This window comes from Thermobia domestica, chromosome 18 (assembly GCF_964235325.1).
Source record: "Thermobia domestica chromosome 18, izTheDome1.hap1.1, whole genome shotgun sequence".
Lineage (NCBI taxonomy): Eukaryota > Metazoa > Arthropoda > Insecta > Zygentoma > Lepismatidae > Thermobia > Thermobia domestica.
The window spans coordinates 91672684-91700342 of record NC_137471.1 but is presented as its reverse complement, the minus strand read 5'-3'; the positions used below and the strand labels follow the sequence as shown (position 1 = coordinate 91700342).

General features: G+C 36.3%; 1 protein-coding gene across 4 annotated transcripts in view; it reads left to right on the top strand.

The window, feature by feature from the left end:
• Positions 1-2139: 2139 nt before the first annotated feature.
• axo (axotactin) overlaps positions 2140-27659 on the top strand; it is a 368436-nt gene continuing 342916 nt past the window's right edge. For 3 of the 4 annotated variants that reach the window (XM_081747155.1, XM_081747148.1, XM_081747154.1), the window contains exon 1: positions 2140-3044. The gene's annotated coding sequence lies outside the window, so the exon portion shown is untranslated. Of the gene's footprint in view, positions 3049-27659 lie in introns of all 4 variants that reach the window. The other variant, XM_081747149.1, reaches the window with a different exon arrangement.

Here is a 27659-nt window from a genome sequence, read left to right as displayed (position 1 = left end):
TCGAATGAGACATAAGATCTGTTCTTTTCATCAAAACAAAATATTGTACAACTGTTGTCCATGTATTTCAGATTTGTTACTCTATAGTGTCCCCATCTTCTACGTCACTTTCAGACACACATACATACCGATATTTAATCCTATTTCTGGAAGAGCCACATCAAATTTCACTAGGAGAAGTAAACCTGCTCTAATATTATCCATTCTGAGCTCGACAGTTGGAGGGTTGGAATATCATTATGAACATCGTCTTCAAAATTGTATTCTGAATTAATGTCGCTCTCATCACTTGATGAATATATCATTCTGTACACTGCACTCTTTTTGTTTTTGTTGAACCAATTTAACGTGAATAACCTTGTTCTTCACATTTTAGTGTGTTTTCCCCTTCTAAATGGTCAACAACGAAACAATGCGGAATGAGTTTCGCAAAAGGAACGTGAGAGGAAAAGAGTTAATCCTTTAACTTGCCTATAACGCTGCATCCTCACTTTATTTTTCAGTCTCACTTTGTTCCTATGTTTAACTCTATATTTTCTAGTCCTTTCAGTGTCACTCATTGCTTTTGTTGATCGATTCAGTTCATTTCTGACAATATTACTTCGAACAGAGTTACTTGGCTGTTAATCCATATTACTTACTTAAAAAACTCACACTAAAGCAAATCTTCACTGTGAAGTAACAATCAATAATACCAAATAACCAAAAACCAACTGTCTCCGTTCAAACCACTTTCCTGCATTTCATCTGACAATGGCAGCGTTCAAATGGCTCAACGTTTGGTAGGTACCACAGAGGATCGAGCAGCGCAACAGTTGAACAACATTGTATAGTTTAAACGCCACCAATCAGCACTCAGACAAATACTCCAAAGACATGGTAATAACACTAAGCGAGTTGCCAAGCAAAGTTCGACTTTGATACTTTGGAATGTAATTTAATTCATTTAAATTAAATTATGGATGCAAATTTTTAATGCTTGTTAATGTCCAAATGTTAATCTTAAAATATCAATCTCTTTAGTAAGGATATTGCATAATAACAGTCTTAGAACAACCAAAAAATGCATGGTTACTTTTCTGTCCCGTGCGTAACGTCCCGTGCGTAACGGTGAGTCGAAAAAGAAAACATAATGTGAAGCTAATTAAATTCTATTTTCCAATTTAAAAAATATAATGCACAGTAAGGAGAATGAATGTAGAACATAAGTGATGTCATATAAAATGAAAATGCTACCATAAATCGCAGAGAATATCCAATGAAATTGAGATTGTCAAAAAAGCTTTTTGTCTGAGTCCCGTGCGTAACGCTTAATTTTGACTTATAACTCAAATTTGCAATTGTTTTGAGAGTTTCATTTTATTTGGCTATGCACTAATAATTCCCTCCCTAATTTTGACATACTTTTTATTTTATTTGAAAATACATTTTTGTTTAAAAAAGCAGTTTTTGTGTACAAATGTCCCGTGCGTAACGCTGAGAATCGCCCAGTAGCTGTGCGTGTGCTCTTGGTGAATGTGGTCCCGGGTTTGATTCTCGGTGGGAGGGTATAAAGATTTAATTTCATTCACTTTCATTACTTATCCATCTTCTTTAGCTTAAAGGGTATAATTGTGGGACGTTAAACTAAACTCATTCTACTATTTTTAGAATCTAATCTATCCTTTGTGTATACCTTTTCTAGGCACCATAAACTTAACTTTAGAACCTAAAATTGCACAATCTATTTATAAAATGTCTCTGGTGCCGTCAAGAGCGTGAGAATTCCTTGCTGGGGCTTGCCTTGCTGTTCCTCAAGAGAAATATGAATACAATATTAAATTCCAGGCTTCTATTCAAATAATTTCCATTGCCTCATAAATTTGTTGGAAACAATTACTTAAGTATGATTGTTTATCAAAGCGAAATATCGTTAAATTTTTCGCCACTTTAAAATTGTCGCGAAAAGCTATCAAGTTAAGATTCATTGCAGTAGGTAGCTATTAAAAAGAAAGAAAAAAAAGTACAAACTCCAGCAAGCAGAAGCAGCGCGACAATTTGCTTGCAATTGCATGGCCGAAAACAAACGATAAAATCCGAGTGTTGCCGATGATAAACCAGCAGACGGCAAGTTTTATAACTTTTTCTTTCCGATGACGACCTCGGACTGAAGAAAAGAGAGTTGACTTCGTTCGTGCCTCGTTACACAATAAAAACTGAGCGACGAAGATTGACTTGGTGACTGAAAGACGGGGGTCTTAAATTTGCTGTGTTTGAAAGTTTAATCTGCGAGTATAAGACGGCTATAGTAGCGTGTTACAAGACTTTTTCACTGTCCTTTTTTAAATAATCGCGCCAATCATTTTTTTGTTTTGTTTTGCTAGTCGCCTTTCTTTGACCTACAGAGCCACCTGTTATTATTAGTATACAAGTGTGGCCAGGTAACCTGCAGAAAGCCGACACCTGCAAAATACTTTTTCTCTCCCATAAAGAAAGAAGAAAAAGTGTTTACTTTCTGCTCATTGGTGGTAGACGTGCTTTTCATTTGTTGTTTAATTTTTAAGGTTGGACTTGTGTGAAGCTTTTGGATTCTGTGTTATTACACAGCCTAACCACGACTGGCGCCAGAGCAATGGTTTTAGTTGCATGCGCTGTAGGAGTAAGTGTGTTTGTGAATGTTAACTAGATATACCTCCGCAACACAATCATATACATGCGTATTCATGAGTGACATAAGGAACAAACGATGCTAGTTACCTGTACATAGGGCGACGACGCAACGCATACGTAATTCATTTCGTTACTTCCCTGAGTGACGTCAAAGAAGAGGTGTTTGTTGAGTGTGTCTTCTTGTGTGCGCGCGACCATTGTTATTTGTGTGTATGCATGTCTGAGTGTGTCCTATGTGAATAAGGAGCCGTGTATGTGTCTTTGAGTGTCCTGTGTTTTGTTCGGACGTATAGTGAAAGCTTTAACCGGCTTTTCGAACTTTAGCGGCAACCATCAGATACCACACTGAAGTAGTGCACGATATTTGTGGTGGACTCAAGAATCACTTCTAGTTGGTAGGTGAGTAGGTCTTTCTTCCTTTCTTTTATTGATTTATTTATTTATTTATTGGTACTAATAGCTTTTGTACTGAATCATAACTTAAAATTCTTGTGATATATTCTTATCGTATTCTCGCGTTATAAGCCGTATATTTTTATTTTGAAATACAGTAGAACCCTTCTCGTCCGCCCTCGGCTAGTGAGCTACTCTGGTTGACCCAACCGTTCTCGAGCCGAACTTATCCCGACTCATCGGTGACTCAGAAGACCCATTGTCGTTTACTGCCGTCGCGGCATGGTTGTTTACTTGCGATTTTTTTTTTTTTTTGCAATGTTTTTAGTGCAGAGAACAATACAGTCATTTTTGACTTCAGAAATTGTTTATTTTACTGTAAACACTGTGCAACAGTGATTTATATATATATATATATATATATATATATATATATATATATATATATATATATATATATATATATATATATATATATATATATATATATATATATATATATATACAGAAATGTAAATAGTCATCCTTCTATTATTTTTGGGCGCTGATCAGTGTTGCCAATTTGGGAAGAAAGTCGCTAAATCTAGGGGATTCGTCATCCAGGATAGCGACAAAAAATAATTTTTCCGATTAACGACTTTTTTTGGTGATTTTGGGATGACGATCTGGCGACTTACTTACAAATCTAGCGACTTTTGTGCTGCGAACAACTTGTTCTAAAATAAGTACTATTAGCTCGAATCAGTTCAGTTATATGCTTATTTGAATCAGTGCAGGTGTTGATGAGCTGCAAAAGTACATAATACTTATTTCTATATTCCCGCTTTGATTACCGTTATCTTAACTACTAACGGGGACCAACTCCAGCTTTATGTCCTTTAGTTTACAGAACACAAATAGGCCTAATACATTACCGATAGCAAACAGATTATTTGTAGAAGCGTGAGTAGAAGTGAAGTATGTAAGATTTTTTCTAGACCTTCAATTTTGTTCGTTTTTCTAAACTCATTTTTGACTTCATTGAAACAAAGTTGATCATAAAGTTAAAAATATATAAAAGTGAAATTATTGTTAGTTATATACGAGTCTCTCATATACGTTCTTGTAGCGTAGATAGTAGTATGGCTTGAATTGATCAGGTATCTTATAGGAAAAATACCATGAAATTTTTTAAAGCGACTTTTCACCCAAAATTGGAGTCATATCATCTCTTGTTTAGCGACTTTTTGTATCAACTTGTTGGCAACAATGGCGCTGATCACGAAATTGAAATTTGCTCCTGGCTAAGATTTACTTGCAATTTCACAATTTACATGTTACATATAACGCTTTAATAATGAAATTGTAAAGGTAAAAATCACAAAACATTGAAATGATTACAGAAATAAAAGTAGCTATTCTTTATAATTTATTGGACGCTGAACAATAAAATGACAATGATAATATGCTTCTAGCTCAGATTTAGTAGTAATTGCATAATTTACCTTTTGCATATAACGCTATTATAATAAAATTGTAAAGGTAAAAGTCACCAAACTTTGAAATGATTACGTAAATAGAAATATCCGTCCCTTATAATTTTTTGGGCGCTGAACACGAAAAACAATAAATACGTATTCCGAATTCAGACATAATACTAATTACACAATTTACATTTTGCATATAACGCTATGATAATGAAACTGTAAAGATAAAAGTAACAAACATTAACATAATTACGTTAATAAAAATAGCTGTCTCTTATAAATGTTTGGACACTGAATATGAATATCAAAAATATAACGTCCTCCTGGCACTCTGTCGGTGTAACAGCACTCTTAACATTATGCATATAACGCTACAGGACAAGAACTGTATTGGTAAAAATTATCTGTTTTAAACACGCCGTCTCTTTGCTTGTTTCTTGTGAGGAACATCTGGATCATCTCTTGGAATCATCCAGCAGAAATCCATCTCTTGGAATCGTCCAGCTAACATTGAAACTGACCAATTTCCTTTGTAATGTTGTTCCATCGAAGAAATGTCCTGGTGAAATCGCTCTTCTTGCTCGTCACTGAAAAGATCCACAATTCACTGGAAAGACATCAAATCAAGGTGGGAATGCAGTGAGTGACATATTGCACCCAAGTTTCTCATAGGCAGATAGCAATTCTTCTACTAATTCTTTAATTCTTTGTAATGTTCAGCTCAATGGTGGCCCAAGAATCTGGTACAAATATTACGGAAACAATGCCCTGCGAATAGATTCAAACAGCCAGTGGCGGCAGTTGGACGTTAAAAGTGGGGGGGGGGGGCAAGACATGATCTCAATATTTGTATATCAATGTTAGTTTTCCTGGTTGCTTCCAACATTTTGTTTGACGAAAGGTTGTATAACTATTAGGATACTCTCTTTTCCAGTTAAAATACCGTATATCGTGTTTCATATATTTTTAAGTAAATTGGCAAGAGCAACGCTAGCCCTTTGTACTCTTAAACAACATAAGTATAACAAGAGATTTGATTCCTTGCTTATGAACATCTTAAAATTCTGTCTGGAAAATTTTCTGATAAGATTATTTAATAACAAATTTGCAAAACAAATAAACAGAAAGGATAATATTAATCGAATAGTAATGAAAAATGAGGCTTGTTTTGCATAAGTTACATTGAAACCGGGGATTAATGAACAACTTATATTTTTAATTCTACACATGCTATTAAATGTATGTCATTACTCTTAGAAAGACAGTAAATACCACAAGCATATGCTGCGACATTTAAAGAAGTACTTTTGCAGCTTCTCGAAGCATGTTCGTTGCCATTAGGTACAGTTTTCACTTTCTTGGAATACATTAAAACTCAACAATACTTAGAATCACTCCCGTTATACAAAATAATCCTAAAACCTAGAATTATGTTGAATTCGCTAAATTTAATTGTATATACAAAATTGTATATGTACACCTCTAAACTCGTACATTTAACTACAAACATTGCCGCGTCTTTGACGTGGAAAACCCGGGTTCGATTCCTGGCGGGAGCTCATGTGGTTCGTATTCCACGTTAATCAGTAGGTCCACATCTCATATAGCCTCACTGCCGAACGGGATGTTAAACTCAAAAAAATTAAATCAAAATATTCCTTACTATTAGAAAGATGAAAAGACATTTTAGGAACTTTCGATTTTTGTGCAATTAAAGGATAACTTGTGATTCACAAGTTGAGGACTTTTTTTTTTTTTTTTTTTTTTTAACGAAATGTTATCTCAATTAGTACCAAAGCGGCTGACTAACATATTGAGCCCTTGTAAGAAGAATGAAAGTACACTCGAATTGAGGCGCTCCAATAGGTTAAATTTGGGTCATTTTTCGTGGCAATTAAAACGCAATTCCTGTAGCTTCCTTAACTGAACGGGAAGACAACCAATACGTACTCAGGAGACGGCAAATATTTTATGGCACATTTTTTACCCAATGAACCATTAATACATACAAAAACTTTATATTTCCAAATGAAACTATATACATTAATGGGTCATTTCAAAAAAGTGGGGGGGGGGAAGTAAGTAGAATGCTAGAGTTGCCTAGGAGACATCTTTGATGACGCCGTTTCGAGATGAGACAGTGTCAATTCTTGCTTCGTGAACAACCCTAAAACTAATGGAGAATCAAATCTCGGAACTTATACCATTGTATGTGAGTTCAGGAATTGATGTGAAAGTCTGCAGTTGTGTATGTAGTTAAAATTGTAAAGATGTGTGTATTGTTAATATTTTCCTTAATTCGTCAAAATTTCAAAAACGCAATTGAGGTTGCGGTGAGTTAGTGGTAGCGTTTATTTCTGCAAAGATTGTCAATGAGATGAACAGTATAGTGTTTGTGAGTTTTCTGATGTTTTAACCACTTCTTTATCACCCTAATTTTTACACTATCATTTGCCAGGGGTGTCATCTAGGGGAGCAGGAGGGGGCAATTGCTCCCCTCAAGTGTTGGAGGAATACATAAATTTTAATCGATTGTCTACTGAGATACTAGTACAAAACGTGAAAGTCTTATGTCGGTGGTGCTTTTGCCCCCCTTCAAGCGAACTCTGAAATGACGCCCCTGTCATTTGCATTTATAATCAATCAAACGCTCATAAATATTCCATTTCATCATTAATTATCGTCTGTTGGAGCATACTTTCGGAATATGTATTAACTACAGCAAAGATGTTAGTTTGAAAGTGATAGGTCTTCGTAGAATGTATATTTTAATAAAATCTCCTTCTAACTATGTGTTAGGCCCACATAGAATGTGACTCTGATTGAACTCTTCAATATGAATTAGGCTACTTCTGGTGCGAGGGGTCACGAATTCGATTCAGAACACGTGACTTACGGTATACAATATGGTGTCCGTGGGTTTATCGTTTACCTACCACATTTTCATTCCACCAATTATTTCGTAATCATTCACTTTCTTTAACCATCTGTCTCTTTTAGTCTAAAGGTCTTAATCGTAGGACGTAATACTAAAAATTTTATTTCATTTCTTATCTTTGACCTTACCTTTTTACCTTTGACATTACAATATGAATAAGTCTTAGCTACTCTTTTCGTATTTTCTATAAGTCTCATAATTAACTACATATGCGTATAATCATACTATATAGATAGCCCTTATTGTCTTATATTGAGCTTACAAGCAGAACTACAGACATACTTTCTTTCGGGGCCGTCTAGGTTCAGTGATAAGAGAACTCGTCCCTGGCATGTGTGGTCTCTCTGGTTTGATCCCAGTTCCCAAATGGGCTTTGTGGTAAACAAACACCATATGCGTGTGCGGTTTCTTGTGGGATTCTTCCATTTCCTCTTACTTTGTTTATCCCATCATTGTCATCCATATCACCATCACGGTTTCCCTTTGCCTCAACCATAATCATGGGAAGTTAAACCTTAAAAAATCTCTACTATAAACATCTAATTATATATCATCATCATAGGTATTCTGCCAGTATTGGCAGGTCATTTTCTGCAACTGAAAAATTTTCGTGCTCCACGTCTTTTGATAACCTCTTCGTCTTCATGTACGATTTGTGTGTTTTGATATCGTTCATCAATTTAACTTCGTCCTCCGTCTCTTCCCTGCCACCACACCTTCTAGGACGTCCCTCATAATACAGTTCCTTTTTAGCCAATGTTCCAACCAGTTTCTCTTTTTCTTTTCAATAGAATCTAAAATTATTTTCCCCTTCTCCCATTTGCAGCATCCTCTCATTCGTTTTCCGCTCAACGCAGTTAATTCTTTCCATTCTTCTTCACACCCACATTTTAAAACCTTCCAGTCATTTTTCATCATTTTTGCGTAATGTGTATGTTTATGCCCCATGTGGCACAATACTTCACATGAAGCATTTTATGAGTCTTTTTCGTAAATCTTTATTCAAGATCCACATAACTAACTATTCTTCCTCCTACAGGCTTCTTTCGCCATTTCTATCCTTACTTTTATTTTACATTCACACTTCATATAATCACTAACAATACTATCCAAGTATCAAAAACTAGTTATCTGTTCTACTTTCTCTCCTAATTCTATAGGCATCGACTGTTTCATTCCAATCACAATGGCTTTTGTCTTTCTAACGTTTATTTTCATCCCATTTTCTTCACAATCCTTCCTTATTTTCTAATATGTTATGGTCCATGAGATTTTGGCCATGCGGAATTTTGGATAGACCATATTTTGGCACGCGAGGTTATGGGCGGCGAGGTTTTTGGCGACCATATTTTGATCGTGAGATTTTGTCGGTACACCGAACCTCATCGAGGATAGCGAGTCGTGTTCGAGAGAGTGAAAGTCTGAGTAAGCATGAATCTAATTGAGATTAGTTTGCGATAACGTGAATGATCCGATTGCAAAATGACTGGGCTGATAGTTTGTGAATATACACCGATTGTGCATAATTGTATTCGTTCTGAAAAATCAACGTCCATTTGATATGACGGAGATAATACTATGAGTATATGCTGTACACAGTATGTTTCAGAAACATATTTTAAAATTTAATTAGCACTGTCTATTGCTGTTAATATTAGCAGAATGGAACTAGTACTGTGTTAATAAATTAAGTTATATTTTTAGAAGGAATGATAATATATTTCTTCGATTGGAATTGGACAACAAAATTATAGCACAATGCCATTTGTTTTAAACCTGTATTTGACTTTGTGCTTTACTTCTATTTCAAACATATCACGTAGACATAATTTATAGACTGTGTGTAGTTTTCCTGTTGGTATAAAAGAGCATGGCTATGTGCCAACGTTTTCATTTTTTGCAGTTGAGAAAGTGAATGTGTATGCAATTGAGCCATTTCGTGACTTCAATTTGTTTGTATGTTATAAAAAAGTACAAAGAACATAACTATTTTTTTTAAAAGTTAATTAATGAAATGAAGTTTTCTAATGAAATTTAAAGCCAAAGAAATTAGAAAAAATAAAATGAAATTTTAAGTTTTACATCCCACGGTTATGCTGGCTAGGCTAAAGGTCCAAAGGAGATGATGATGATGAGAATGAATGAAATAGTGGAGTGGAGAAAGTGAGAGGAAAGGGGAGAACCCCGAGAAAACCCACGAACCTGGTGTTTGTCCACCACAAAGCTCACTTGGCGCGAGCTGGAATCGAACCAAGAACCCCATCCAAAGAAATCATAAAATAATTTTGGGTTGAGTTTAAGCGAAGTTTCCAGTTTTCGATTTTCCCTTCTCTTTTTAGTAAAAAAGTAAAATAAGAAAATGCTGCTATCACTGGAAGGTCACTACCAATAAATTTAGAAGCTACAGTCTAGTGGAGGATTGTAGGGAAGGGGCTAACCCGGCTCAAGTTGCCCTCTTCCCTACTACACTAATATCGAAGGTTAATTCTGTTCAAATGTAGTGTGTTCTATTTGTAATCCCCAATGATATGACTTCTTTTTTTTTTAAATAATTTAATGCAGAAATAAAATATTGTACACTCACGTTCAAAAAATCTCTCTTCCAAGAAGCTCTATCTTTAAACCTAATTTAGCAAATTGGTTGCTTACATACTGTATTCTTCATCTTTTAAAGCTCTTCCTGGTCAGCGTTTAATATCAAGATTTACTATCTGAGTTTCAGCATTTTTAAATATATACTATGTTACTGAACCCCTCCTTAATCGAACTGTTAGTACACCCGATTCGATGTATTTAGTTTCTGATTCTATTTTCAAAATTTCGTATTTAGGAAAATATGCAGTTTCAGTTATGAAAATTTGGGTGAAGTTTCGATCCTTGAAGGTTACCTTGAATATGTATGTATGTAGCCTATATATAGCACTAAATGTTCTGTACGTGCCTGCCGCTGTTGTGAGATTTTCTTTTATTTTGAAGGTTCTGTATAATAATGTAAAAAGTAAACCAATAATAATAATAAATTTCATCAATAAACATGAAAGTCGAGACGTTTTAAAGTCCCGACAGAGCCACGTCCGGAAACAGAACATCTCCGAAACTGGGATTTATAATTGTTGTGTAGTCCTAAGAAGTTTCCCATATTTTCTAAAAAGAGGCAGCCCTGTTTCATATCACTTTATATGGAATTAACTAGCTGAACCTTCACCCTTTACACAGCGCATCATTCACATATGAGCATGAATCTCCTTGTCATTCCTCATAACACAAAGTATTTACATGATCCTTTACCGATACAAGTGAAAGACGTCTTGACAAAAAATCGACAAGGAGTACCATAAACGGGAGATTTTTGCGATATCTTACACGTTTGCAAGATTTGAGCCTACTTCAGGTTGGAGTTTCTAATATGTATACACGCTATCTTCTTTCAGAAACATGAAAATACCTTTAGATTTACTAATCTCTGAATGCTTTGCAATCTTTTATAGCAGTTTTGTGTACTAAAATATCTTAATGCCACTTTCCAAAGCAAACAATAGGGACACTGCATGTAGCTAATGGGGAAAGAAAGGTACCAACAGTCCTTTTTCTGTAATAATATAACAGAAGTCATTTTGGTGAAGAGCGAATCATTTTTATCCTGTTGATAAAAGTAAAATGAGACAATTTAAATTACATATTCTCTACATCATACAATATATAATTTAAAAAAATATAATAGTATGTAGCTTATATATAACACTAAATGTTCTGTACGTGCCTGCCGTTGTTGTGAGGTTTACTCTTATTTGAAGGTTCTGTATGATATTGTGAAAAGTAAACTAATATTAATAATAATAATAATAATAATAATAGTAGTAGTAGTAGTAGTAGTAGTAGTAGTAGTAGTAGTAGTAGTAGTAGTAGTAGTAGTAGTAGTAGTAGTAAAATTCATCAATAAACATGAAAGTCAAGACATTTCAAAGTCCCGACCGAACCACGTCAGAAAGCAGAACATTTTTTCCGAAATTAGGATGGGTGGTAACTATTCATAATTGATTTAAGGTCGTAAGAAGTTTCTCTTATTTTCTAAAAAGAAAAAAATGGTAACCGTGTTGGTATCAAGTTACAACATTGTATGTAGTATTAATAATTTCTAGCTAATTTCTTCTTCTGTATTGAATAGCTTGTTATTGGTGTTTTTAACATTCGTTTCAATTTTCTTAGATGTCAAATAATCGTGAATGGGCTATATCATAATTACTTTTTTAACATTCAACATTCGAACGCTTTTAGTCACATGTAATCGCTCCTTCCTATGTAAATTTTTATCATATAAAGAGTAGTTATACACGTAGTTGTGTAGCAGTGTTGAATCCAGGCATTTCCATCCGGAAATGAAAAAATGAAATGAAATCTTTAAGTTTTACGCCCCACGGTTATGCCGGTTAGGCTAAAGGGGACGGTGATGATGAGTAGTGAGTGAAATGGTGGAATGAAGAAAGTGGGAGGAAACGGGAGAACCCCGAGAAAACCCACGAGCACGGTGTTTGTCCATCACAAAGTCCACACGGCGCGAACTGGGATCGAACCAGGGACCCCAAGCACCGGAGGTGAACGCTCTACCACTGAGCCACCGCGCCCCCCATCATCCGGAAATGAATCTATGGTTGTTATTGTTTGGGGAAGAGGAGGAGTAGGAACTAATCTTTTCCTTTTTCAAGAGGGGAGGTGGAATAGAAGTTTTCTATGAACTATGAATGTTACTACTTTATAAACATAGTTATCCAAAAATGGAAAGTTTTATTACGTTTGATGTGATGCACATAAAAATTAGACCTATAGATTCTACGATGGAAATAATCTTTCCGCAGAATTTCGACATCTTCGTAATATCATGGATTGTTTGCTGTTAGTTAGACAATGCATTCTGTAGTTTATTCGGATTGAGTAATATTCTGTTTTACAATCATGTATGCCAATCGGTTACGTATTGCATGAACACATACAAGTATATTACCGTAAATATATTTGGTCTAGGAATTAATTCGTGCTGTTGGTACGCACACATTGAAGCTGTAGTACAAACACAAAATACATAAATACCTTAAGAAAAATATTGTCCATCGCTAGCCACCACTTTCGTCCATCTGTCAGGCAATGTACGGATTCCGTGGCGAAAGAAGTCCTCATCCTTGGAAGCGATCCAGTCAGAGACCCATGTTTCGATATCTTCTGAAGAAGTAAACCGCTGTCCAATCAAATCGTTGTTCATGCAATCGAACAAGTAGTAGTCCGAAGGAGCAACGTCTGGTTAATACGGCGGGTGGGGTAAAACTTCCCATCCGACATTTTCTAAATAGGTTTTGACCGGTTTTGCGACATGTGGGCGAGCGTTATCATGTTGAACAATAAGTTTATCATGTCTGTTCTCCCATTTTGGTCGTGTTCTGGCCAGAGCTTGCTTCAAACGCATTAATTGTCGTCGATAACGTTCTCCATTCATAGTTTCACCCGGTTGCAGCAGCTCATAATACACCACACCTTTCATATCCCACCATATGCACAGCATAACCTTTGCACAGTGAATATCTCGTTTTGGTTGTGATGGACCTGGTTCACCTGGTTTCACCCAGGCCTTTTTTCGTTTAGGGTTCTCGTAATGGATCCACTTCTCATCACCCGTAATAATTCGATGCAGAAACCCCTTTCTGCTCTGTCGTTGAAGCAGCAATTCGCAAATGGTTTTTCGTCTTTCAACGTCTCTGTCTTTCAATTCATGTGGAACCCAATGTGACATCTTTTGAATCATTCCCATGGCTTTCAAGCGTTTGGAGACTGTTGTTTGATCAACGTCTAATGCTGCTGCAAGTTGTTCCTGCGTTTGACACGAATCCTGCTCGAGCAATGCTGTCAATTCTTCGTCTTGAAATTTTTTTGGCTGTCCAGCTCGCTCTTGGTCTGCCAAGCCGAAATCACCACTTCTAAACCGTGCAAACCACTTCTGACACGTTCGCTCAGCTAGAGCATGGTCACCATACACTTCCACCAAAATACGATGACTTTCAGTCGCACTTTTCTGCATGTTAAAGTAATGCAGCAGGACACCCCGCAAAAACACTTTATCAGGCACAAATTGCGCCATGTTCACTTAACTACAAACTGGTGTTGTTGACGCTTTAATCCACTGCCCTATACTACGAACGATACGCGATGACAGGGGTTTGCAACACATGTGTGGATACACGGAACTGTGGGACGCTCCGTTCGTTGCGCAATCTCTTGTCCACCCGCACGAATTAATTCCTAGACCAAATACGAGTGTACGTTAAAAGTGTTAGTTAAGCAACAAATGACTGCTGTAATGCCATATCTCGAAACTAACTACCTAAAATAATTAAAATATGATTGTTATAACATATTAATTTTGATAACTGTACCTTGGGGAATGATTAGTCACATCCACATAACGAGAGTACGGTAGCTTAGTGGTAGAGCGTTTGCCTCTGGTGTGTGGAGTCCATGGTTCGATCCCCGACCAAGTAAGTTTGTGGTGGACAACATCGTTTCCGTGGGTTTTCTTGGATACTCTCGTTTCCTCCCACCTTCCCATTCCACCAATTTTTGCATCATCATTCACTTGCCTTAATAATCGTCTCCCTTTGCGTAAAGGGCATAATCGTGGGACGTTAAATCGAAGGATTTCATTTCATTTTCATTTTAGTTCGCTCAAATTTGTCGCTACGCCACTTACACCTGCTATAACATATTTCCATACATTAAGCTTCCCAATATATTTTCTATTGTGGTAAAGCCATTTTATAGTATATGACGAATTAAAAATAAAAAATCGGAAGCAAGTGGGCCTAATCTATATTTAAAATGTAACCATAGCAGCTTAATGAGACTGTCTCTGAGGCGAAAACTCTCAGGATATGGCCGGCTGAGAAATTCGAAACCATGATCTTCCGATTGCAAAGTGAAATCACTTTTTTAAAATCCCTTTGTGCATGCCGTACTTTTTGTTTGTGATTGTGAATCTACAAGTTTTGCAGCAAGATTAAGACATTTTGTAATAAGGTACAAAGTGGACAGTGGAACAAACATAAAATTGAGAAAAAAAGAAAGAAGAGAAAGAAAGAATGAAATGAAATGAAATTTTGAGGTTAACATTCCACAGTTAAAACGTAAAATTGAGACTAAATAATAAACATCATATAACCTGTCACAAAACCACAAAAATTCCTCAATGCAATACTGAAAATAATAAATCGTAGGAGTAAGTGCTCATGTTACTTAACTGGACCATAAATTATCTACTGGATAATACGAATAGAATTCTGTTATGCAGAGGACTGGCGTCAGAAACATGCAGATTGACAAAAGAATTGAAATAATCTTCGGTTTGAATTTGTCAGAAAAGATTTGATAAAATGGACGTGAAGTATAAGTAATAGCTCTGTTAATTGTATACAGTAGATCGATACAGCAAATGGTGTAGACATCAAAATTATTTACTGCTGGGAGATGAGAAGTATAATATATTTGTAAGTATTAAATCAGAGGTAGAAGAGCTTTTATTCAGTACACCAGCCGTTTTATAATGTGTGAAGAGAATTGTTTTGGGGATGATACATTAACATGATGGAGTTAGACCGAATTTAGAAGAAACCATTGATTATATACGCCTATACGCGTAAAATGGCGATGTTAGACACTGTTTAGAATGTTAGTGAGGATTCGTCAGAGTAGGAATTGATGCTCCAAGGTTGAAAGTGCGTCTGAATAGGAAGTGTCGTCCGAGGAGTCTGAAAAGGGAGTGCATCTAAATAGGAAGAGTGCGTTGGAGAAGGGAGTGACGCCCCAAAAGTGCCTGAATTAGAGAGTAACTCCTAGATATATTTAGTGTAAAGATAGAGAGAGTATCTTCTTTTACCTATGTGATAATGGAAGCTTTACGTGAAGGAGCTACTCCCTTTGGAGAGTTATTCAGTGAGAATACGAAAATACAGATATTGATTCACTTATTTGAGCCGAATTAGAATGAGCCACTTACCTTGGAAATGCGTGCTTTTACCACTGGTTCGATCTGCGGAACAACTCTACAGACTATTGGCTGGCATCGCAGTTTCCATTGCGGGAGACTGCATTGCAACTAGACCATAGACATTGAATCCCATTCCTCTTTACAAGCTTTCCACGGGGCGTAGACCGTGCGGATTTGGCAATGAAACAGGCGCCACTTGAGGAGTCCACCAAAAGCGCAATAATCCATCCGACTGACACCTGGACTCGTGACAGGGATGTTAGAGAAGAGAATTTCCGAAATTCCAGTTTCCTGTTCCATACAACAATAGAATTCCTGCACCTCCTTTTTCACTTAGCTGCATGACACGGTTTCAGGGCGTGTAACACTGCTCTTGCGAACAACCGTGAGGGATTTGTGAATGGCGCGATTGATTGCCATCTGCGATATGTGGCATTTATTGGCCGTCGCACGCTGTGCGAGGGATTTTCAGAGGTCACCATACGCCGAACCACGCAATATCGGCGGATCCATCTCAGAAGTGGGCCCAGAATTCTATGCCACTTATTTCCGTATAATTTGATTTACAATGCCACGACCTGTACGCACTTGACACATTTCTACAATGCACAACGCCCTGAACGTAGCGTCGGAAAGGGCCACAATCAACCCCTCCCAGAATCTGTTCAGTTTCGGCGGCATCAGACTACACTGGACCACACTTCGTGAATAACGAGATACTGTTGTTTGCCTCGTAGTAATCTCACGGCGATGGGTTGCGCATGCTCGGTACACTTACACATTGACATCGGCTCAATATAAATGAATCAACCTCTGTAGGAGAGAATATTTGTAAGGAGATCTGCAGTTTGGCTGTTGAGTTTAGTAGTATTTGCATATTACAATTAAACTGAGGCTAAGGAATTGATATGGCTTTTATCGTTATTTAGTGATATTTAAGTAGTTTTAGAGCACTTTCATAATATTTTGTTAATAAAATTATTTCTATAATCCTTATTTTGAATTCATAAGAAAAAATAATAACCCAATCGAAGTGAAGTGTAACTAATATTAATTGTATAATGGATTTGTATAATGGATTTACCAAATGGTGTCGACAACAAAATTATTAACCACAGAGACTGCTTTTGGAGGGGGAGGTTCCGTTTGACCACTCCGATCACTGTACAATAAAGTGTTGTTCATATTTTATGCAGAAATATGACTATTAACTGGATAAATACCGGTTTCCGTAAGTAGATCATGCTTTATAAAAATGTGATATTGAGCCAGAAGCGTCGTTTTATTTCAACACTACTAGACAGAACCATATAATTAATTACCTTGTCATTATTAGTTTGTGTATGGTGTACCTAGGATACAGTTGCCCAGCAGATTGATCAGTTCATTCCAAACTGACAGTCTTCGCTACATCTTTTTTTTTTTTTAACATTTTTGTGAATATCTTAAGAGGCCTAATCACTGCGAAATTAAAATACCGCTAATTTTACAGTAATTATGTGATATCTTAAAATAGATAAAAGATAATCGAAATGTGCAACAAGAGCGCCCTACACAATTTTATTTTGCATGAGGTACCATTATCACGAGTCACCTAGCAGCTTCCTGTTTGTAGCCATTTAGAAACGCGAAAATAAATGCCGATATTCTAAGTGGCTGGAAATCGAAAGCAGATAAGTGAATCACGATAACGGTATCTCATATAAAATAATATTGTCTAGGGAAGGTATATTATTACTGTAAATTTAGCGGTGTTTTAATTTCGCCTCGATGGGGCCTCTTAAAGACTATATTAGGAATATCTAAAGCAGAGGAGATGACGGAGATATCATCTCTACAAAATGTTATTAACTAAAGTAATATGTTTTCAAAACATTTTATATAATGAACACATTTTAAGTGTCCTACAATTAAGACGTCATAAAATGCGGAATAAAAATTCAGGTCTATAAGTGGAGTTGCCAGATCTTACGTTTTTCCCGTAAGTTTTATGTTAATTTTTTGACACGTTTCTCGTTATACATTTGTATTTTCCCCGTAAAACTACTTTTCCATTTTTTTTAAATAAAAAAATAAATTAAAGTCCTGTACATTTTTACAATGTAAGTTTTTATAAGTTAGTGCAGATAGCAGTTTTGAATATCAACAGTATTAATTTGAAGTTCTGGTTAAAACTTTTGATGATAATATTTTTCTTAAAGAAGTAATGAGCATGAAATAATTAATGAAATCTTTCATGTTGTAAACTTCTTAAATCTTGCATAATTTTGCATCAATTAAAATGTCCATGCAATTTTACATTGGAAGATATTTGAGTAGCATAATGTACGTGAGGTAAATCTAAGTCTCACATCAATAGTAACTTTTCTCATACTTAATATTTCTTAGCATTCCATTGATATTTCATGTTAGATTTGATTTTATTTAATTTTGAGTTTTTAGTCTCTTTCAACAGCTAGATTATATGAGACATGGACCTACGTGGATCTTCCTTAATGTGAAATACAAACCACATGAGCTCCAGTCGAGAATCGAACCCGGGTCTGATATCATGTTAGAAATCTATGTTGAACAGTATTCTTATAATGGAAGACCTATTTCAAAATTTAAATAAACAAATAAGTAATCACTTAAAATAGACTAGCACGGAACCTTTATAAGAAGGAGACTTGTAAATAAGTTTTAAAAAAAGTATCAGATCGAAATGCCCATAATTCGGAAATAGAATTATTTTTTAATCTTGCCAATTGATTAGTTGATTTGGAGTTTAACTTCTCGTTCAATACCAAGGCTATATGAGACATGGATCTACAGTTTAACATGGGATTCTAACCATATGAGCTCTCAGTGGGAGTCGAAAAATGAAATGAAATGAAATCTTTCAGTTGTACGTCTCATGCTTTTGCTGGCTAGGTTAAAGAAGACGGTAATGATGAGAAATTAATGCAATGGTGCAATTAATAAAATGGGAGGAAACAGTGTCCACCACAAAGCCCACTTGACGCGAGCTGGGATCAAACCAGTGACCTCACGCACCAGAGGTAAACGCTCTACCACTGAGCCACCGTGATTCCCCCACTGGAATTCGAGTCCAAGTTTCTGGCTCTGGAGGTAAGTAGTAAGTACCCTGTATGCTAACTGAAATCCTCGCATTGATTCTTGACTGAATAAGAAGAAAATTTAGTACTAAAACTCTACAATAGTTCGTAGAAAACTATGGAAGAAAAGAGTCTGTTTTTAACATAAAGCTAAACTGAATTTCATTAATAACAGTGAAAGATAGCCTACAAAATGATACAATAACTATAAAGGTGATGATGGTACGTTTTAACTTAAAACGGTAAAATGTAAAGTAAAATATGTTTAGTTTAAATACTGTATGTATAATTTTAATTCGTATAAACATTCATTCGAGACAGTACAGTACAATTACTAAATTATGTTTTGTTCGAAGACAATTTGTAATTCAACAAAATTATTTTTAATGTACTATACATGTGTTACTTACAAAGTATATTATTGTAATAGTTCTTAAATTAAATATAGACATAGTGTAATTTGCTTCCTTTTAATTAAGGTTACCAAAAAGTCGGAATCAAGATTGTCTTGTCTTGGAAAGGCGTCTTAAAAGCGACGTCTCGCCTCAGAAAGTGAAGCTATCCGTTTCTATTGGGAGAATTCTCTCGTGTGGTATTTTGTCATAAAAAATTGCCTCGTCAAATCTTATGGGCAATTCTACATGTAGAGCCACTTACATAAGTATCTGGACCCCTAACTGTTATAGTTCCATTACTTGAGGTCCAGGTCATTTGCAGTTGTGAGAACGCCTAGACAGATGCAACCCAACTTACACGTAACTTTTCTCGGCACTGATAGCAGTTGGTAGCACTGAGTTAAGTCTTTATGCAACTAAAATTGTGAGTAGATGACGTACGAAACATTTCTCCATTCTGAGATCAATCTCTCTGGTTCAGAGCGTGTTGTCCAATGAACATAATATGTTAATATCAAAATTGCTGTGTATGTAATGTATTATTTCATTATATACTGTATATTCAAAGAAATAAAAACACTGATCACACATGAATCAGAAAATTCTTGAAAGTAGACGAAAATATCAAATATAGAGCAACTGCTGAAAATAAGTTTGTAAATCACTGTCTCCATTGACAGACCTTCTCCAATTCTCCTTATTCCAACATCCTTTTCTTTTTAGGGAAAAGAAAATCTTGCTTGTCACACTGAGTATGCATTGAAATTGAAAGAGAAACACTTGAAAAAGTTGCAGCCTGGCCGGGATTCGAACTCGGGTCTACCAAATAGAAGTTCAATCCGCTAACCACTTACCTACCGCGCCACTTAACCCTCCACCGAAAGTAATATCTAGTTAAAATCGTTTCATGGAAAAATATAAACAAGACACTAATGCTTGTCTGAGTGTCTTAATGACTTACTCGAGATTTCCTTGCTTAACTCAAAAATAAGTTATATAGACGTTCCTCAATCAGGAAAATATCACGAAACGTTCTTCAAGTTGAGGCTACGTCATCGGTTGCAGGAGTCCCTTAGAATATTAGAGAGAAACAGTGGCGTCTCCGAAGTTTCATCAAGGGAGATTTAAGCACTCAGTTGCATTTCTTTTTAGGATAAGTATGATTTTTGTATATATAATAATTTAATATTAAACCCTTCTTGTCTACCCCGCCAATGAAGAGAAGTATTATTAAGGTGCAGTCCACGTTCACATTAATGGAAGATATGAAAGGAACGTTCAACTCAAAACCAACTTACTAATGGAACATCTTCAAACATGTGGAATAGGAATGAGCAAAACATTACTGTCAGTATATATATACAGGGCCGGATCCAGAATTGTCTGGGGGGGGGATGCACCAATAACTATCAAAATAACCAATCACACTGAAACTCTTCAAAGTGACATGTGGCAATATTCTTTACCCCTGACAACATTGATGCATAGAACGGAGGAAAATATTTTAAAGTGGTCGCAAGTGTTATGCAGGAAAAAATGTTCTCTCCTCCTGGGTTCGGTTTTCTTTACTACTTGTCAAATGTTATATTGTTTTGCTTGGTGAATCCTTTTCTTTCAAACTTTAGAAAATCGATTTAAACTATTGCTTTGGCAAAGCTCTGTTTTCTTTTAAGCCCCAAACGGAAACATGATGGCAGAAACTTTCGGAAAGGGTTGTTATTTTCACTCCTAGTTTCTCATTTTAGATAGTGTATATTTACAACGAAGAAGGGGGGTACACGTGCACCTTTGCCCCCTAATTTATATACTTTCTAACGTTACTTTATATTTTATGCCCGTTGTTAGATTTTCTTTTAAGATATTTATTTTCACCACCGTAAGTTGAAAAGCTAATTAGTTGACTCAGCTTATACACGGTTCGTGGGTCATGGTTCAATTTTACTGTGAAATACTCAAACATGTACTAGGGGGCGCGGTGGCTCAGTGGTAGAGCGTTCACCTCCGGTGCTTGGGGTCCCTGGTTCGATCCCAGCTCTCGCCGTGTGGACTTTGTGGTGGACAAACACCGTGCTCGTGGGTTTTCTCAGGGTTCTCCCGTTTCCTCCCACTTTCTTCATTACACTATTTCACTCATCTCACATCATCACCGTCTCCTTTAGCCTAATCGGCATAAGCGTGGGACGTAAAACAAAGATTTCATTTCATTTTTTCAAACATGTACTATCTATCTTTTCGTACCTGAGGAATCAAGTAAATAAAATAAATATATAAATACATTATATTTGTTCTAGGTAGTTTACTGTCTTGAATCTAGTATATATATATACCTACACATTAAAATAATAATAATATACTGAAGTACTGTTGAGCTATTAATTTTTATTATGTTCTGACCAGACTCAACACGTATTGTTGTTATTGGTGAAGGTTAATGAACCTTATACAACCAGTTTGTGTGACTAACCTTCCCAAAGGTTAACTCGCGACTATAGTTGAAGAGACTGGACACCGGACCTTAAGAATCTTGTTTCTTGGAAAAAATATTTCCCCCATAGAACAACACAGAATGTATAGTGTTTTAGATAGTAATATTGCTTATAAGACAATCCTTTGTAACTTTTAAACTAATATTATATAAATAAAAACGATTTAAAAAAATATGAACGGACATTCTTTTTGACGTTGCACAGCATGCAATACCTGTGTGAATATTTATAATATTTGGTCTAGGAATTAATTCGTGCGGTTGGTACGCATACATTGAAGCTGTAGTACAAACACAAAATACATAAATACCTTAAGAAAAATATTGTTCATCGCGAGCCACCACTTTCGCCCATCTGTCAGGCAATGTACGGATTCCGTGGCGAAAGAAGTCATCCTTGGAAGCGATCCAGTCAGAGACCCATGTTTCGATATCTTCTGAAGAAGTAAACCGCTGTCCAGTCAAATCGTTGTTCATGCAATCGAACAAGTAGTAGTCCGAAGGAGCGACGTCTGGTGAATACGGCGGGTGAGGTAAAACTTCCCATCCGACATTTTCTAAATAGGTTTTGACCGGTTTTGCGACATGGGGCGAGCGTTATCATGTTGAACAATAAGTTTATCATGTCTATTCTCCCATTCTGGTCGTGTTCTGGCCAGAGCTTGCTTCAAACGCATTAATTGTCGTCGATAACGTTCTCCATTCATAGTTTCACCCGGTTGCAGCAGCTCATAATACACCACACCTTTCATATCCCACCATATGCACAGCATAACCTTTGCACAGTGAATATCTCGTTTTGGTTGTGATGGACCTGGTTCACCTGGTTTCACCCAGGCCTTTTTTCGTTTAGGGTTCTCGTAATGGATCCACTTCTCATCACCCGTAATAATTCGATGCAGAAACCCCTTTCTGCTCTGTCGTTGAAGCAGCAATTCGCAAATGGTTTTTCGTCTTTCAACGTCTCTGTCTTTCAATTCATGTGGAACCCAATGTGACATCTTTTGAATCATTCCCATGGGTTTCAAGCGTTTGGGGACTGTTGTTTGATCAACGCCTGATGCTACTGCAAGTTGTTCCTGCGTTTGACACGAATCCTGCTCGAGCAATGCTGTCAATTCTTCGTCTTGAAATTTTTTTGGCTGTCCAGCTCGCTCTTGGTCTGCCAAGCCGAAATCACCACTTCTAAACCGTGCAAACCACTTCTGACACGTTCGCTCAGCTAGAGCATGGTCACCATACACTTCCACCAAAATACGATGACTTTCAGTCGCACTTTTCTGCATGTTAAAGTAATGCAGCAGGACACCCCGCAAAAACACTTTATCAGGCACAAATTGATCCATGTTCACTTAACTACAAACTGGTGTTGTTGACGCTTTAATCCACTGCCCTATACTACGAACGATACGCGATGACAGGGGTTTGCAACACATATGTGGATACACGGAACTGTGGGACGCTCCGTTCGTTGCGCCATCTCTTGTCCACCCGCACGAATTAATTCCTAGACCAAATACTATTCTTAACAGAAATAAGAGTGTATTTCCAATTTCCATGTCTCGAAAGTGTTGGCGTTTTCGAGGTATGTAAGAAAAGCATAATGTATCAAGCGGCATTTTCCGTGGGTGACTGGTTAACATCGTGGCTTCAGGACCGAAAGGTTCTTGGTTCGAACTCACGTCTTCGAAAGCTGTGATTTTTTAAAACTCTTCATTACTCATACGTGTGTTAAGATCTTTCTCTCACTGCGGGATCATTTGATGCTTCAAAGAAAGAGTTTTCCACCTTAATTCGACAACTGCGGGTGTGATGCTCACAGATTTTACTGAGAACATATGATTCTCAGTATACTTCGAAAAAAAATCCTCAGAATATGGATGCTGTCTGATCATTTGTTTCTCCAATTCTAAGCTTGCGTACGTGATTCACCACATTTGAACCTCTCTCCATCCCCTTCTGTCTATCTCTCAATGTCGTGTGTTACCAACTCACTTGGCCTGAGATCAAACGTCTGACTCTTAAAATCAGATGTAAGTCTGTACCAATGGCCATCCTAACTCCCTATAGGATTGTCTTTTTTTTTTTTTAACAGGCTGCCGAAAAATTATGCATTTCAAACAGGAAACAGACACAAAAGTCGGTAAAACAGTCACTCTCGTTCTGGAAATTTTGATATACAAGATGATTTCACAATAGGCGACCAATCACAGGAAAAGTTCGTGATATTTTGGTAAAAGTTGAGCAAGACCGGCATGTAAACTGTTATGACATCGCCAATGACCACGTGTTAAATAATTATAATTCGGAGAAAGCTGACTGAAAAGTGTTCTTCCGCCTGGCTATATGCAACCCACCATACTTTTCTGAATTTCTGGTTGCAGTATATTTTAGGATATTTTTTCTCATTTAGGGATTGCAGGATTTATTAGATTTTTAAAATTTAATTAAATAATAATAATTATTTTTCAAAATCTTTATATGTATAAACTTTCCTTGCGAATAACTTATTCTATTAGTGAAAACCGCATCGAAATATGACCAACAGTTAAAGAGATAATCGCGTACCATCATACATACATACAAAGATATAAACATATACACATACATTGGATTCTTTGAGTTTAACGTCCCGTTCAACAGGGAGGCTATATGAGACGTGGACCTACTGATTAACGTGGAATCCGAACCACATGAGCTCCCGCCGGGAATCGAACCCGAGTCTCCCATGCCATAGGCGCGTACGCTAACCGCTTAGCCTATACACACACAGGTCAAACTGAAAACCTCATGTTTAAAGTCGGTTAAAAAGATGCTGAAATTTTGTACTATGCTACTATTGACAAGAAGAAATTGATGTACTATGTAATTTCACCAGATGAACAGTGTTGCCAATAAAACATAAGGTTATTATATATCTTTATATAAGTTTTCGTGATTATAAAAAAATTACGTGTTAAAACGAAAACTTTCAATATTATTCAGTATTACAAACTAACAACGCTTCATTATCACAAAGATCCAAGTTGTGGCATGCGAAACAATTTTCACTAAGGATATTTGCACCACTCAGAATTCTAACGTTTTTATTATTATTATTATTATTATTATTATTATTATTATTATTATTATTATTATTATTATTATTATTATTATTATTATTATAGTAGTCCCAAAGTTGCAAGACCATTTCAAGAAAAATGGTCCACCCTGTGTGGATGTAGGCGAATAAAATTAGTTTTCTCTTCGCAATGGAAGATTCCGGATTTAAATCCTGGGGCCGCGCTTTTTTTTTTTTTTTTTTTTTTTTTTTTTTTTTTTTTTACAAATTATATATTAGCTTGTTTCCTCAGACCTATACCACAAGTATAAGTCTTGAGGTGTCGTTTAAAATGTTGTTTCCACCCCCTTCCATGGTTATTGTTCCTTCAAAATCCCCTTCTGCAGCTGTAATTGGGACTCGGAACGAAGTATATAATTTAATGTTAATAATTATATCCTGTATGTAAAGGAAATTGATAGCTAATTAATTGAAGTGAATTGTTAGAATTGTTACGAAGATTTATGGAATGAGAATCTTGAGAAAACCCCACGCATATGATGTTGTGCACCACGAACTCATATGGACACGCGTGGTTAATAAGTAAGTATTTATTTAACGATCACCAGATAGAGCTTAGAGGCCATTTTATACTGGATATCTAACAACAACAATAACAATGAAAAGGATTTGGATTGGTATCGGCCAGGGCCTGTTCAGTAGGTATCATTTGCCTAGTAGAACTGAGGGAAATCCTGGAAAACCTCAGTCGGGAGTATCGGCAGCAGGAATCGAACCCACGACTTCCCGAATGCGAAGTTAACGCTCTACCACTTGAGCTATCGTGTTGCCCATGAGATGAGAAAGAATTTTTGGGACCAGATATGATAAATCTTAATGATATCATTTCGAGACGAGATATCCTGTAATCTTGTCTCGCAGTCAGCTCTAGTTGTAGTTATCATGGCCCCACCTTCAGCGTGCAGATGTGAAAAGAAGTATTGTATTTTCTATTTTAGCGTGATATTTGTAATTTTCTGTTTTGTTATTGTTGCTTTGGGGTGTAGCGTCCCGTTCAACAACAATCTTATATGAGACTTGTACCTACAGCTTAACGTGGGACCCGAACCACATAAACTCCCACCGGGAATCGAACCCGGGTCTCCGCGTCAAAGATACACTAACCACTTAGCCACGAGAGAGCTCTGTTTTCTGTTTTAAGAGAGTTATAAACCACATTTAACTCACGTGTTCATACGTATTACCTTGGACCGGATACGTACTACAGTATAAAGCTCTTTCGTGCGACCTCAAATTGGAGTACAAAAAGTGAACGTTAGGTATGGAAACGATATGTAATCCAAATGACGAAAAACAAATCAAGTGTGTTCCATCACCACGTGGATGTGGAAACATTAAGAAACATATATTTCCTGTTTGATGACCTTCACGGAACCTCGTTAAGCAGTCGCAGTCGAAAAAAAAAAAAAAAGCTAGTAACGAAGAGAAAGAAAACATAATTAGAAAAGAAAGTTGCTCCTTAATGTAATTTGTGTTCTTCAACTGAACGAAAAGCTATTAACACGAACGTGAAATTCGTGGAATTTAGAATTTGTCATAACTTTACATTGCCGTAAACTATTGTATAATAAATAACACCATTCAGAATTAAGTTTCTGTTCACATATGAATGGGACTTCTTTCTCGTTTCGTACAAAAAATAAAAGAAAAAGAAAAAAAAGAAAAGAAAAGAAAAGAAAAGAAAAGAAAAGAAAAGAAAAGAAAAGAAAAGAAAAGAAAAGAAAAGAAAACACAGGTTTTTATAGAGACTTTTCACTGAGCTCATACCCATTAAAAAAATAGTGAATAAGACAATGAAGGATATCAAAAATGTAGAAGGTGAACCAGAGAGTAGGTAACAAGCGATATTATATGAAGTAGTAACTGTTTTCAAAACTATCCATATAGGTATAAATTTGGGTGCCCAACAAGTATGACGTCATAAAATGCGCACCCTGACTTCTAGTCTACAAGAAAAGATGTGGTTACGGTTATTAGTTTATTTGATAGCGTTTTGTAGATACTGTTTTTTTTAATATATATTTTTCAGTGTCTTTCAGTTATTCACCAAATTTGAAAGAAAGATGTTAGGATTAGCAAAAGGATTAGAAATTAGATTTCTGGGCTTTCGACATCTATGCAGGGGTAAAAGTTAAGTTGAAAAGATAGGGGACTATGACGTCACGCCGTCCCCCGTGCCTATCTTTACCCATTGTATTTTTTAGGAAGTGGGGGGATGTCATAGAAAATTTTTGGAAGTGGGGGAATGACATCCCTTCAGTCCACCTAATGTTTACCCTGCATCTATGGCCATGTTAGCACGTCACACATATCGTCGCATGAGAACCAGAAAAATGTAACTCCAATTTTATAGGGTTACAAGCGAGAGGACAAAAATATTATTTTCTTAGAAAAATGTATTTCTAATAAGGTGGTAATTGATCTACATTACAACAGATGATCGACAAGGGGAACATATGGCGTTACGTTTCATTTACACCAAGTGGGGCTTTCAAATTTATGTCGAAACATGAAGAAAACGAAAATCGCATTTTGGAGTTACGTTCCTCTGGTTTTCATGCGACGATATGAGGAATGACGTCCCTCGGTGATCACACTACACGGGAAATTGGAGAGGAAGAAGAAAATGAGGAAGGAAGGAAGCGACCTGGGACTATTATGCAGTGGTGCCAACCCGTGGGAAAAATCCCATATTGTGGGATTTTTTGGACAATCATTTCTCGAAATGGGATAAAGGGAAATTTCGTAAAAATTGGCAGGATTTATGGGATTTTTCATATACCTATTCTATTGACGCTAACAAAATTGTCTATAGGTAAGTAATAGATAAATCAGTCTTTAATAAACTTGAGATTAATGCTAATTATCAAATTCTGTTACTATAAAATGCATGTTAATGTTAAAGTTATTTATGAAGTAACTTGCGAATCTCAAAAACAAGTATTAAAGAACGTTAATTCTACTTTGGTATTAAAAAAGAGAGAAATGAAAGAAAGAACAGAATTAACGGAAGAAAATGAATGAGAAACGTCCAACTTCCAAATTGTTCCATATGAAATGACTGAAGAATGAAGTTTATCTAGTTTTC